The sequence below is a fragment of the Triticum dicoccoides genome, chromosome 4A (assembly GCF_002162155.2).
Source record: "Triticum dicoccoides isolate Atlit2015 ecotype Zavitan chromosome 4A, WEW_v2.0, whole genome shotgun sequence".
Lineage (NCBI taxonomy): Eukaryota > Viridiplantae > Streptophyta > Magnoliopsida > Poales > Poaceae > Triticum > Triticum dicoccoides.
In genome coordinates, this window is record NC_041386.1 from 231,337,428 (window position 1) to 231,353,371 (window position 15,944).

A 15,944-nucleotide genomic window follows, 5' to 3' on the forward strand; every position below is an offset into this window, starting at 1 on the left:
CCTCCATGCGGAGAGAGCGCTCTGTGTTTCCATTGACTATGATGACCCCCCGAGGTCCTGGCATCTTGAGCTTGAGATATGCATAGTGCGGTACCGCGTTGAATCTCGCAAATGCGGTTCGCCCGAGTAGTGCATGATAGCCACTGCGGAACGGGACTATATCAAAGATTAACGCCTCGCTTCGGAAGTTATCCGGTGATCCGAAGATCACTTCCAGTGTGACTGAGCCTGTGCAATGGGCCTCTACACCTGGTATGACGCCTTTGAAGGTCGTTTTTGTGGGTTTGATCCTTGAGGGGTCTATACCCATTTTGTGCACTGTGTCCTGATAAAGCAGGTTCAGGCTGCTGCCGCCATCCATAAGGACTCGAGTGAGGTGAAATCCATCGATGATTGGGTCTAGGACCAGTGCGGCGAATCCGCCATGACGGATACTAGTGGGATGGTCCCTGCGATCGAAGGTGATCGGACAGGAGGACCATGGGTTGAACTTTGGGGCGACTGGCTCCAACGCATATACATCCCTTAACGCACGCTTCCGCTCCCTCTTGGGGATGTGGGTTGCATATATCATGTTCATCATCCGCACTTGTGGGGGGGGACCTCTTCTGTCATTCACTGTTCGGCTGCCGGGGCTCTTCTTCGTCATCGCTATGTAGCCCCTTATCTTTGTTTTTGGTGTTTAACTTGCCGGCCTGCTTGAACACCCAACATTCCCTGTTGGTGTGGTTGGCTGGCTTGTCGGGGGTGCCATGTATTTGGCACGAGCGATCGAGTATACGGTCCAAACTAGACGGGCCCGGAGTGCTTCTTTTGAATGGCTTTTTCCGCTGACCGGGTTTAGAGCCTCTGAATCCGGCATTGACTGTCGTATCCTCGGTATTATCGCTATTGACGTGGTGCTTATGTTTGTTGCGACGTGACCTGCCATTGCTATCCTTGGTATCTGAAGTACCGTGGTTCTTTGATATGTTATTGCTGCGAGCCAGCCAGCTGTCTTCTCCCGTGCAAAAGTGGGTCATGAGTGTCATGAGGGCTGCCATAGATTTCGGCTTTTCCTGGCCAAGGTGCCGGGCGAGCCACTCGTCGCGGATGTTGTGCTTAAAAGCTGCTAGGGCCTCTACATCCGGACAGTCGACAAGTTGATTTTTCTTTGTTAGGAACCGTGTCCAGAATTGCCTGGCCGATTCCTCTGGCTGCTGAATTATGTGGCTCAAGTCATCGGCATCTGGTGGTCGCACATAAGTGCCCTGGAAGTTGTCGAGGAATGTGGCTTCTAGATCTTCCCAACAGCCGATGGATTCTGCTGGCAGGCTGTTGAGCCAATGCCAAGCTGGTCCTTTGAGCTTGAGTGGGAGGTATTTGATGGTGTGTAGATCGTCACTGCGGGCCATGTGGATGTGCAGGAGGAAGTCTTCGATCCATACAGCAGGATCTGTTGTGCCGTCGTATGATTCGATATTTATGGGTTTGAAACCCTCTGGGATTTGGTGATCCATTACTTCGTCTGTGAAGCATATGGGGTGTGCGGCGCCTCTGTAGTGGGCTATGTCGCGACACAGCTCGAATGAGTCTTGTCCGCTGTGTTCAGCCCGACCGGATTTACTTTTACTGTATCCGGCGTGACGGTTATCGTCTCGCGTAGTGGCGCGCCCTCATGATCCATAGATCGATCTTGCGTGTTTTGCTTTGTCCTTCAATACGTCTCGCAGGTCTAGCATGTTTCCCCATGCCTTGTCATTTTTATTTGAGTGGCGTCGAGGTGCGGGCTAAGTTTTTGGCTGAAATGCCTCTCTGTCACGGCCATGAGGTGGCCGATCAGCCGCGTCATATGCTGGAGATGTAAGTTTTAATGCTTCCTCCTCCAGTCGGGGTAGCAACCTGCGCTTTGGGTAACTCTTGGAGGGGTGTTCGAGTTCATATTCCTCGGCCGCAAGGACTTCAGTCCATCTGTTAGCTAGCAAATGTTGATCAGCTTGAAGCTGCTGCTGCTTTTGCTTAAGGCTATTTGCTGTGGCTATAAGCCGGCGCTTGAAGCGCTCTTGCTTGGCGGGATCCTCCGGCACGACAAATTCATCATTGTCGAGGCTTGCCTCATCTTTGGAGGGAGGCATGTAATTATCATCCTCCGCCTCTCTATCTGCCGCTCTCTCGGGAGGGCTGGCTTCTCCATCCTCCTACTCTAAATCTTGCTGGAGGGGATTGTTGTCGTCTTCGGCACTGTCCGGAGTGCTATTATCTCCTGTGCCGGTGTCATCGCTTTTGCTTTGGCAAGACTTAGAGCGGCACCCCTGACATTGGTGCTTGGGTTGCTTCTTGGAGGGTTCATTCTCCGTTGTCCCGTTGGCATTGCCTTCTTTGGGTGTGTCCACCATGTATATATCATATGATGAGGTGGCTGTCCAGTGCCCTGTGGGCAGTGGTTCCTCTTCATCTCCCGCATTGTCGTCCATACTGTCGATGTCTTTGGAGTTGAAGTCGAGCATGTCGGTCAAATTGTCGATAGTGGCTACTAAGTGGGTGGTGGGTGGGCGGCGAATTTCTTCGTCATCCGCATCCCAGTCCTGCCGAACATAGTTCGGCCAGGACTCTCCTGATAGGGAGAGAGACCTTAATGAGTTCAGCATGTCGCCGAAGGGCGAGTGCCGAAAGATATCCGCGGAGGTGAACTCCATGATCGGTGCCCAGTCGGATTCAATAGGCACGGGCGCAGGCGGTTCAGAGTCCGTGGCCGGGGAAGAATCCGACAATTTGGCGTCATGGCTCTCGTGAAGGGTAAGGTCGATACTCGGCTCGATCGTCGCTGAGAATGCGGCCTCTGTGGCGGGGTCTATCCCCCTGTCTGTGGATGGCGGAATCGGCTCCGAATTGAGGGTCGGAGCGGTTGCCGGTGCGATCTCCTGCACACTGTCTGACGGTAGAGCTAAATCATGCTCATCGTGACCGTGCGGCGTACTCGGCAGGGGCTCGAATCCGTCGAAGATCAAGTCTCAGCGGATGTCGGCCGTGTAACTTAAGCTTCCAAACTTGACCTGGTGGCCAGGGGTGTAACGCTCGATCTGCTCCAGATGGCCAAGCGAGTTGGCCCGCAGTGCGAAGCCGCCGGATACAAAGATCTGTCCAGGGAGAAAAGTCTCACCCTGGACTGCATCGCTATCGATGATCGAAGGAGTCATCAAGCCTAATGATGACGACACAGAGGAACTCTCAATGAAAGCACCAATGTCGGTGTCAAAACCGGCGGCTCTCGGGTAGGGGGTCCCGAACTGTGCGTCTAAGGCGGATGGTAACAGGAGGTAGGGGACATGATGTTTTACCCAAGTTCGGGCCCTCTTGATGGAGGTAAAACCCTACGTCCTGCTTGATTATTCTTGATAATATGAGTAGTACAAGAGTTGATCTACCATGAGATCAGAGAGGCTAAACCCTAGAAGCTAGCCTATGGTATGATTGTATGTTGTCCTACGGACTAAAACCCTCCGGTTTATATAGACACCGGAGGGGGCTAGGGTTACACAGAGTCGGTTACAAGGAAGGAGACCTACATATCCGTATTGCCAAGCTTGCCTTCCACGCCAAGGAGAGTCCCATCCGGACACGGGATGAAGTCTTCAATCTTGTATCTCCATAGTCCAACAGTCCGGCCAAAGGATATAATCCGGCTGTTCGGATACCCCCTAATCCAGAACTCCCTCACAACTCTTTATCCCTTTCTTATTCAATACATGGGATGTGTAAATATTACCCCTCTTGCGACATGCCTACTATGCGGTTATGCCTCTAGGTCGTGCTCCGACACTGGAAGATATAGCCGCATCGTGGGTGTTACAAGTTGGTATCAGAGCCTTCCTCGACTTAGGAGCCCCCTGCTTGATCGAATTGTTGGCGTTGTTGAGTCTAGAAAAATGTTTTGAGTCTTATCGGATTATATATATATCGGAGAGTAGGATTCTTTTTACTCCTCAGTCCCTTCGTTGCTCTGGCGAGGCCTCCTGACGTAGAGTTTTGACTCTTCTCTTCTCAAATTTCACGATTTTTTTAGGATCACGCGGGTATCTTGGAATTGTTCCGATGGTTTTGTGATGAGAACATTGTTCTTGGTGCCTCCTGACATTTAGGGGTTGTGGCAGTGTCCCGAGGAGTTGAGCTCCGAGGTGTTGTCGTCACAATTTTATCGTTGCAGTTCTGGAATACCTGAGTTTCGCCGACATCGAAAATCTCTTTTATGCAGTTGTTGGTGAGATAACCTCGACGCCACCCAGTACTGGGGTGGAAGTTCAAGAGTATTGCCATAACTCGTATAACGGATGCTTTTTCGAAGGTTGAGGTAAATGTTTTCCGAAGGTTTCTTGGTTTTGTGTTGAAGGATGGATACAGCTGGATGTAGGAATTGCTAGTTTGGGTGAGATATTATGCTTCCCCTGTATCCCCAACACCTGATTGCATAACCAGAAAGTTTCGGGAGTTTATAAGTGGGATTTCAAGTAGCTCCTAGGATATCTTTCCGATAAATGCATGATATGAGATTGGGGTTCGACGTCTAGTGGTCCGCCTATCCACGGTTGGTTTTACAGTGGTCTCGTTGTGTCTTAAAGAGTCCTTGGCTATGCTGACTCGGGGACGCTTCGTATGTCATGTGCACTGCCTTGTACATGATGGTGTTGTATGATCGAGCCCGTGTGGGCCCCACCATGAAAACTTCGGACGAAATCTCTATTATATGTTTGTTCCGGCTTATTTTGCAAGCCAATCCTTTGTTTTGTTTTTGTTGTGGTATCCGAGATGCTTCGAAGTCAATTGTGGATTCCATACCCTTTCTAAGCGGTGTTCTCATATTCCTTTGGGAATACTAATCCTTCTTGATAATCAAGATTGTCATGTCAATTCTTTTCTCACCAGTGTGTTTCTCTTCTAGTGGATCCGATCATTTTCAACATCCGCAAGATCCAATCTCAGTTTTCTCAACGGTGTTTGTTTCATCCGTCCCAAGTTGCCTCTGTTTTACCCACCCTCCCACCCTTTTTCTTTAAGGACTAAGATTTCTTAATCAACTATCATGTTATTTATGAGAATCTCTCCATTCTTTTCCGTCAATGTTTTATCCGGTGGTTCTCATGAAGATGCTCTACAAGTTTATCATTCTTCATTCTTTTCTTCTCCGGTGGATTCAAGTCAAGCTTTGTCGATCATATTCCTTTCATTGTTTCAAATGCTTTCCATGCCGTTGCACCTCTTAATCATCCACCTCTTGCTATTTTGTATCCGGTGTCCTGAAGATATCTCAGAAGATACAAGTTTCCATTCTTAGATCCGTTCAACCTATTTCGAGGTTGTTATCTCATTCAAGCCATTTAATTCAACCGGCGCAATCTCTCTTTTAAATCGTTCAATGGTGTACCTTTTGAGTGGGCCCTAACCCACAGGTCTTTTCCCAGGATCTTACCTGACTCTTCTATTTTTCCTGAAGCTATCCTCAAATTCCTTTCTAAGTTTGATGTAAGAATGAGTTATCATCAGTCAAATGCCTTCTCCAAGATCTTTCACATTCTTTTCATCATTGGTTCAACCTTTCTATTTCTTCATTCCGGAGTGTCTCAATAATTCATGGTGGTGTTTCTCGTCGTCATTCTCAACACTTGAAGACCGAAGAAGATTTTTCTCTCAAACTTGTCTATTCTCTCGAAGATTCGTGGTTCTAGCTTAATGCCATCCTCTCATAGTTGTTTTCGATTGTGAGAATTCTTTTCACCTATCCGGAGCAATTCAATTTTTTTTAGTTTGATTCGTCCAAAGCACATCATCTAAGAATTATTCATTCTCATCCTTTAGCTCTCATTCTCCAAATCTTACCGGTGCATCATTCAAATATTCTATAATCAGCTCATGATCTCTTAGTTCTCTTGTATCTAAATTCCCTCAAGTATCTTCTTTCGTTTTCTAATTCTTCCTGGTGTTTCTTTATCTTTTCTTCTTCCATTTTCAATTCTTACGGTGGTTCGTTCAAGAGTTCTCTTCCTTGGTTTCCATATCAATTCATTCGTTGTTTCCAAATCCTACCGGTGGTTCGTTGAAGGCCTCTTCAAGTTGGCGCTACATCTATCTTAATCATTTCTATGAAAATAAGTAGTATGCCAAATCCGTTTGCTCATCATCAATTTAATTGGTGAAGGATACTCATAATGTAATTCTTATTCTTGTTTCATCCAAGTGATTAATTCCTTATTCCGGAGGTTCATAAAAAATTCTTGATTTCAGTTGTCCTTCTTTCTTTCCGGAGTTCCAAGTTTTCTCGGTCATATCATTTCAAAGCTTCATCTAATCTTTGCAAGGCTTCTCCCGGAGTTCTTTTCAACTTTCCGTTTCGTTTAATCATTCTTTTGTTACCGGAGTTCTTCATGAAGGATCAACATGGTGGCTCATCAAGGATTCTTTTCATTCTTCAGTTGTTCTTCAAGATTTCTCTCGAAGTTATGATCCGCCAAGCTATACTCTCAAATAAAGATGGTGCTCAACACATGTCTTGTTTTGAGGAGTTCAAGCATTCTTCATATTGCATTCCGAAGTGCAATTCTTTCTACCTTATCATTTGAGGTGGTGTTATGTCTTTGTTGATAATTTTCTTTCGTGTTTCATGATTCGCAAGTTGTCAGGAATGAGGTATATAAAACCATCATTTTCCTCCTTGGAATTATCTTGGGTTATATTTCATCTAAAGCTTTCCCTAAGGATTGTTGCTATTTATGGTGCTTATAAATGACCCAAGTTCTTCATTTATCCTCCCGGTGATATAAGCTTCTCGTCTTCTTGGTGATATCAATCTAATCTTTTGTCTTCCGTTAGTGGTAGAATTTTTCACCTCATAAGTTTGAGAAGTCTTCCTTAAGCCCACTACAAGTTTATTCGTTTCGTTGTTGATAACCCAACAACTCCGTTCTAGCATTTGTTGTAAGCATACTCTCTCAAGATCTCGTTTCCCTCTGTTCATTCCATTCCATTCTTTCATTTCTTTCAGAGGCTTTGTGATGTTGCTCTCTTCACTCATCATCTCGGATTGTGAAGGTCATGTTCTTTCCTTTTGCTTATCCATTCAACCGGAGTGTCGTGTCCTTCATTCAAGTTCTTCCCATTCTATCAAGTTTTACCATCCTTCTCAACCAGAGTGCTGTCTGAAACCGTTCTTACCCCTTGTGCCATTATTTCAATAGCTCCGGAGGTAGTGTGTTGTTGATATCATCAAGTATCCTCTCATCTTGTCAAATTCATGTTGAATTCTTTCCATTTACAGTCGGGGTGCTGTCCAAATTATATCATTCTTATTCCTTCTCTACCTTGTTTTAACCGGAGTGTTGTGGCTATCATTCCTCTTCTATCCAGAGTCTCATTCAAGTGCTTTCATTTGGCCAAGTTCATATTATTGCCTTCCATTTCCAACCGAAGTGTTATCATAATTGATCCTTATCTTTCCTTGTACATCTCGTTTCATCTGAAGTGCTTGCATGTACTTCTTGCCCATTGCAACCCTTTTCTCATGTCTTTCAACCTACAGGGTTCTCGTGATGTTCCTTGTTCCTCTTTTCTAACGGAGTGTTTTCAACTTTGTTCATCTTTGTTGTATTGTTTCTTTCAATTGTTTAACCTCTCAAGGTTCTTTGGTTTCACTCGTTTGTACAAGAAGCAACTTAGTTTTACCTCTCCTCTCCCTCTTCCATTTTCTCTCCGGTGCCATCCAAGATCTCGGGACGAGATCCTCTCGTAGTGGTGGAGTGTTGTGACACCTCGAGACCGATGCACCATGTGTCCTCCAGTTATTCGTTGTTGTTGCCTTGTCATTTGCTTGCGTGTTGCATTTCATCATGTCATCATGTGCATTGCATCATCATATTTTCAAAACTTGCATCCGTCCGGGTCTCCCCGTTCTTTCCGTTGTCCGTTCTGAGCTCAGACACACTCGCACGCGCCCGCGACATGTCCAAAATAGTATTTTATAAGTGGCCGGAAAATGTTCTCGGAATGGGTTGAAAGTTGGCGTGCGGTCTTATTATAGTGTAGATAGACCGTCTGTCAAATTTCATCGCATTCGGAGATCGTTTGATGCCCCAACGGATAAATATAGCGGCAATAGTAGCCAGTCTTTTCGTCGGACGTTTTCGGTCTCCAGAAACCATTGCCGGGCTGCCTTCTCGTCTCTCCTCTCAGCCCATCGCACTCTGCACAGCCCACATGCAGCCCGTCTAGTTCCCCTCTGTCCGGAACCTTCGGATCTCAATCGGAGGGCTCTGAAAGCCCCCCAAACCCCCTAACCCTAGCTCATGTCGATATATAGACATCCCCTTCCAAAATGGGCTACCCTAGTCTTCCCCTACCCCTAGACCCTCTCCTCCTCGGATCTGCCGCCTCCAGCCACAGCCAACCCCCCCTTCTCAAATTCCGACGAGATCCACCCCTCCAACGCCACTTGGTGCATCCCCACTAGTCAGTGCCGCCGCCAGCCGCCTCCTCACCCAATCCCCGTGTGCCACCTCATCTCCTAGCGCCTCCCACCGCCGCCGGCCCGCCAGGCCCAAGAGGGGCCCGCGGAGCCCATCCGCCGCCCGCGCGAGCCCGGCCTCCCGCAGCCTCCTCGATCCTGACCTGGATCGAGGGAGTCTACCCTCGCCGCACCATCTCCTCGCTGCCGGCAAGCCCGCCGGAGCATGCTCGCGCCGGTCACCTCGACAGCAGGCCAGTGCCACCCTCGCCTCCCTCTCTCTCCATTCCCATTCTCCTTCCCCTCACCGGCTCTCTCTCTACCTCACAGCAAGTCACCGCCGCCAGGAACGCCGGCGTCGAGCTCTCCTTCGTCGATGACCGCGTCCGCGCCTCGTCCAAGCTCCACTGCCGGCGCTGCCAGGCTCCTCTGTCGCCGAATCTGGACCTCCCTATCCCTGCCTCACCACCTGGTGTCTCCCCGACAAGCTCCGCCGTCGGCCGGCCTGATCTGCTCCCAGCGTCGCCCTCGTCGGAGATGCTCGCAGCGCTGCCCCGCTCCCGTTGACCCGTGCCAGCGCGTGGGCCGCGCCAGGCCCAGCGACCCTTCTGGCCTCTCCTCACCTCCGAACGGGCCATGGCCCATGGGCTAGCAGACCCCCCTCCAGCCCCTTGTGCATGTTGGGCCAGATCTCAGTTTTGGCCCGTGTTACGTTTTTTTCCTCTATGCGATTTTGCTAATAATCTAGGAGTCTGTTGTTTTTCAAAAAAGCCCTCATACATCATGCATTTAATAACTCATGAACCGTGCATCTTTTTAAAATGAGTTATATATGTAAAATGCTTAGAAATTTGTGTAGATTAATAATTTGCAACTTTCATGCATGTTTAAAATGTTTAAATTGCTGTTTGCATTAATTTGCCATATTTCCATGTTAAAATGATTTATTTCATAACTAAATAACCGCAGCTCCAAATTTAATAAACTTTATATGTAAATGGGGTAGAAAAATGCATATATTATCTTGGTGGCATTACTTTGCATGTTTAACAACTCTAAAATTATGTTTAGGGTAGAACAGTACCAAACCTAATATATGCACATGGGGAGTTTCCGGACTTGTTGTTTGTTGTTCCGGCCTCATTTAAACTTGCCTAGTTAGGTAGTTTTCATTTGTTTCACCTCTTGCCATGTGTAACAACATTTAATATGGTTGGGGTACATAAATGAGATCAAACTAAATAACTTGAATGTGGTGTTCCGTCAATATGCAACTCGTTGCATATTGAGCTCCACTTAACTTGTAGTGTTGTTTGTGCACTTTGCCATGCCATGCCTCATTAAACCGGACATGCATCATACTTGATTGTGCATCATGTCATCTTTATGTGATGGTTGTTTACTATGTTGTTTGCTTCTTTCTGGGTTGCCTCTCTTGTTAGCTTCGGTTCCGTTCCAGAGTTGTGAGGATCCGTTCGACTATGTCTGTTTGTCTTCTTCATGGACTCGTTCTTCTTCCTTGCGGGATCTCAGGCAAGATGACCATACCCTCGAAATCACTTCTATCTTTGCTTGCTAGTTAATCGCTCTATTGCTATGCCGCGATACCCACCACTTGCTATATCATGCCTCCCATTTTGCCATGTCAAGCCTCTAACCCACCTTTCCTAGCAAACCGTTGTTTGGCTATGTTACCGCTTTTGCTCAGCCCCTCTTATAGCATTGCTAGTTGCAGGTGAAGATGGAGTTTGTTCCATGTTGGAACATGATTATTGTCGGGATATCATTATTATATCTTGTTTACTTTAATGCACCTATATACTTGGTAAAGGGTGGAAGGCTCGGCCTTATGCCTGGTGTTTTGTTCCACTCTTGCTGCGCTAGTTTCCGTCATACCGGTGTTATGTTCCTTACACGGTTGGGTTATAATGGGAACCCCTTGACAGTTCGCCTTGAATAAAACTCCTCCAGCAAGGCCCAACCTTGGTTTTACCATTTTCCACCTAAGACTTATTCCCTTGGGTTCTGCAGACTCAAGGGTCATCTTTATTTTAAACCCCCGGGCCAGTGCTCCTCTGAGTGTTGGTCCAACCTATCAGCAGCCGGTGGCCACTAGGGGCAACTCTAGGTTGGCCTACCAGAATCTTGGACAATCCGGTGTGCCCTGAGAACGAGATATGTGCAGCTCCTATCGGGATTTGTCGGCACATTCGGGCGGCTTTGCTGGTCTTGTTTTACCATTGTCGAAATGTCTTGTAACCGAGATTCCGAGTCTGATCGGGTCTTCCTGGGAGAAGGAATATCCTTCGTTGACCGTGAGAGCTTGTGATGGGCTAAGTTGGGACACCCCTGCAGGGTTTTGAACTTTCGAAAGCCGTGCCCACGGTTATGGGCAGATGGGAATTTCTTAATGTTCGGTTGTAGATAACTTGAAACTTAACATAACTAAAATGAATCTACCGCGTGTGTAGCCGTGATGGTATCTTTCCGGCGGAGTCCGAGAAGTGAACACAGTTTTCGAGTTATGTTTGAACGTAAGTAGTTTCAGGATCACTTCTTAATCACTTCTAGTTCACGATCGTTGCTTCGCTTCTCTTCTCTTCTCGCACTTATTTGCGTAAGTTAGCTACCATATATGCTTAGTGCTTGCTGCAGCTCCACCTCACTACCCTTTCCTTCCTTTAAGCTTAAATAGTCTTGATCGTGAGGGTGTGAGATTGCTGAGTCCTAGTGGCTCACAGATACTTCCAAACAGTTGCAAGTTTCGATGATACCAGTGCAGGTGACGCAACTGAGCTCAGATGGGAGCTCGATGAAGGCCGTGTTCATTGTTATGTTTCGTTTCGAGTTGATCAGTAGTGGATCCCACTCAGGGCGATCGGGGTTCTATGCATTTGGGGTTGTCTTTCTTTATTTGGTTCCGTAGTCGGACCTTGATTGTATTCTGGATGATGTAATGCTATATTTATGTATTGTGTGAAGTGGCGATTGTAAGCCAACTCTTTATCCCTTTCTTATTCAATACATGGGATGTGTAAAGATTACCCCTCTCGCGACATGCCTACTATGCCATTATGCCTCTAAGTCGTGCTCCGACACGTGGGAGATATAGCCGCATCGTGGGTGTTACAATTTGCCAGAGTCCTCATGAAGAAATTGTGATAGTTGATAGGAATGCTATGAATGATGTTGAATAGCAGATTCTTCATGATGCCAACTATTTCCTCATCAGATGTGTCGTGGCCTTTGATGGGACTCATTGTCCTCGTCAGAATGCAATAGACGGTTCCGGGCACATAGAGTAAATCCTTCACGAGGAATTTGGTCCTTGGGGCTTAACCGGGCTTCAAAGGCTTCATTAACACTTGCATGTAATGAGCTGTGAGTTCTGGTTCATGATATAGGTAGCGAGCTCCTTCACTGGGTGGACTGATGGGTAGGGCGTGAAGCAATTCAGAGGCCGGTGCCTTATAGTGAGTATTTTCGGTCATCCAGTCCAAGACCTAGGTGTTGATATCTTCAGGATCACCTGTGATATGCAATGTAGCGTAGAACTGAAGAATACGCTCTTCATTCCAATCAACAATGTCAGAGCAAAAGTTGAGGAGGCCTGCATCATGAAGAACACCGAGCACAGGAGAGAAGCAAGGTAATGATTCCATGTCCACGTGAGGAATATGCTCATGGTAGAAGATTTTGTCTTTGTTGAAAAGCAGTTGTAACACCCACAATGCGGCTATATCTCCCACGTGTCGGAGCACGACTTAGAGGCATAACCCCATAGTAGGCATGCCGCAAGAGGGGTAATCTTTACACATCCCATGTACTGAATAAGAAAGAGATACAAGATTGGCTTACAATCGCCACTTCACACAACACATGAATAAAGCATTACAACATCCAGATACCATCAAGGTCCGACTACGGAACCAAAATAAAAGAAGACTACCCCTAATGCTACAGACCCCCGATCGCCCCGACTGGGCTCCACTACTGATCAACTGGAACGAAACAACACAACAAACAAGGTCTTCATCGAGCTCCTCCTTGAGCTCGGTTGCGTCACCTGCACGGAAACATCGGCACCTGCAAGCTGGTTTTGGAAGTAAACTGTGAGTCACGGGGACTCAGCAATCTCACACCCTCGCGATCAAGACTATTTAAGCTTATGGGTAGGAAAAGGTAGTGAGGTGGAGCTGCAGCAAGCACTAGCATATGTGGTGGCTAACTTACGCAAATGAGAGCGAGAAGAGGAGGCAAAGCACGGTCGTGAACTAGAAGTGATCAAGAAGTGATCCTGAAACTACTTACGTTCAAGCATAACTCCAACACTGTGTTCACTTCCCAGACCCCGCCGAGAAGATACCATCACGGCTACACACGCAGTTGATGCATTTTAATTAAGATAAGTTTTAGGTTTTCTACAACCGGACATTAACAAATTCCCGTCTGCCCATAACCACGGGCACGACTTTCGAAGTTCAAAACCCTGCAGGGTGTCCCAACTTAGCCCATCACAAGCTCTCACGGTCAATGAAGGATATTCCTTCTCCCAGGAAGACCCGATCAGACTCGGAATCCCGGTTACAAGACATTTCGACAATGGTAAAACAAGACCAGCAAAGCCACCCGAATGTGCCGACAAATCCCGGTAGGAGCTGCATATATCTCATTCACAGGGCACACCGGATTGTCCAAGGTTCCGTTAGGCCAGCTCAGAGTTGCCCCTGGTGGCCACCAGCAGCTGATAGGTTGGACCAACACTCAGAGAAGCACTAGCCCGGGGGTTTAAAAAAGATGACCCTTGAGTCTGCAGAACCCAAGGGAAAAAGGCTTAGGTGGCAAATGGTAAAACCAATGTTGGGCCTTGCTGGAGGAGTTATATTCAAGGCGAACTGTCAAGGGGTTCCCATTATAACCCAACCGTGTAAGGAACGCAAAATCAAGGAACATAACACCGGTATGACGGAAACTAGGGTGGCAAGAGTGGAACAAAACACCAGGCATAAGGCCGAGCCTTCCACCCTTTACCAAGTATATAGGTGCATTAATTAAATAAGAGATATTGTGATATCCCAACAAAATATCCATGTTCCAACAAGGAACGAACTCCAATCTTCACCTGCAACTAGCAACGCTATAAGAGGGGTTGAGCAAAGTGGTAACATAGCCAAACAATGGTTTGCTAGGACACGGTGGGTTAGAGGTTTGACATGGCAATATGGGAGGCATGATAAAGCATGTGGTAGGTATCGTAGCATAGGCATAGCAATAGATCAGGCAACTAGCAAGCAAAGATAGAAGTGATTTCGAGGGTATGGTCATCTTGCCTGAGATCCCGCAAGGAAGAAGAACGAGTCCATGAAGAAGACAAACGGACATAGTCAAACGGATCCTCACAAACACGACGTTATCGGAACCAACCCGAAGAAGCAACACCGGAAAGAAGCAAACAACATAGTAATCAACCACCACATAAGCATGGCATGATGCACAACCAAGTATGATGCATGTCCAGTTTAATGAGGCATGGCATGGCAAAATGCACAAACAATCCTACAGATTAAATGGAGCTCAATATGCTACGAGTTGCATATTGACGAAACACCACATGACTTATTTAGTTCTCTCCCGTTTAATTACTCAATAATATTAATGTTGATTATCATGACAAGGGGTGAAGCATATGAAAATTACCTATCTAGGCAAGTTTAAATGAGGCCGGAACAACAAAACAACAAGTCCGAAAACTCCTCATGTGCATATTTTAGGTTTGGTACTGTTCTGCCCTAAGCACAATTTTAGAGTTATTAAACATGCAAAGTAAGGCCACCATGTTAAACTAGGCATTTTCCACCCCATTTATATATAAAGTTTATTAGAAACCGAGCTACGGTTATTTAGTTATGAATTAAAACATTTTAGCATGGCATAAGAGAAAATTTTAAACGAACAACATTTTAAACATTTCAAACATGGATGAAAGTGGTATATTATGAAACTATACAAAATTCTAAACAAGTTTCATATATAAAACATTTTAAACCGATGCACAGTTATTAAGTTATTGTATGCATGAAGTTTAGGGACCTTTCTGTAAAATCTGCAGTCTCAGGTTTAATTGCTAAAATTGCAGCAACAAGGAAAAAACAAAACGGACCGAATCTGTAAACGGGCCAACATGCACAGGGGGAAAATGTGGGCTGCTCACATCGGGCCTTGGCCCAGCTGGAGGAGGGGGGCCTGCAGGGGCGCGCAGCTGGCCTGTTGGTGCGGCCCACGACGCATAGGAGGCAGGTCGCTGGGTGGCCGAATGGGCCTGGCAGCAGAGGCGAGGCGCTGGGCCTGGAATCGGGATGAGGCCGACTGGATCCACGCGAGAAGTCAACGCGGGGCGCGCGAGCTGCTCTGCTTGATCTGAAGGAAAACGGCAGCGACCGGTTGATGGCGAGGCTGAGAGTAGAGAAGAGAGAGAGAGGGCCCGGCAGCAGTTTTCGGAGACCGAAAACGTCTGACGTTAGACCGTCTATAATGCCGCTATAGTTATCCATTGGGGCATCAAATGGACTCCAAACGCGATGAAACTTGGCAGACGGCCTACTGACAACAAAACAACACCGCATGCCAACTTTCAACCCATTCTGAGAACATTTTCCGGCCACTTATAAAATAATATTTCGGGCATGCCACGAGCGCGTGCAAGTGTGTCTGGGCTCGGAACGGACAACAGACGGAACTGGGAAACCCGGACGAATGCAAGTTTTGAAAACATGATGATGCAATGCACATAATGACATGATGAAATGCAACACGCAAGCAAATGACAAGGCAACAACAATGAATAACCGGAGGACACCAGGTGCATCGGTCTCGGGGCGTCACAACACTCCACCACTACGAGAGGATCTTGTCCCGAGATCTAGAATGGCACCGGAGATAAAAGGAAGAGGAAGAGAAGAGGTAAAACTAAGTTGCTTCTTTGACAAATAAGTGAAACCAAAGAACCTTGCGAGGTTGAACAAATTGAAAGAAAGAATACAACGAAGATGAACAAAGTTGAAGACACTCCGTTAGAAAAGAGGAACAAGGAACCTCACTGGAACCTTGCGAAAAAAACTTGAGGTTGAAGGGCAAGATAAATATTGAAACCACTCCGGTTAAAACAAGATAGAGAAGGATTAAGAATGATATAATTTGGACAACACTCCTGTAACACCCCGGATGTAACTTTCCCTATTTGTACTCCAACTCTTGCCGTTTCCGGCGTTAAGTTATATTTATTTTCTCGGGTTCGGGTCTTTGTTTCCGTGTGTCATTGTCGTTGTCATGCATCTCATATCATGTCATCATGTGCATTGCATTTGCATACGTGTTCATCTCATGCATTCGCGCATTTTCCCCGTTGTCCGTTTTGCGTTCCGGCGCTTCGTTCTCCTCCGGTGGTCATTTCTAGCTTTCTTTCGTGTGTGGGGATTAA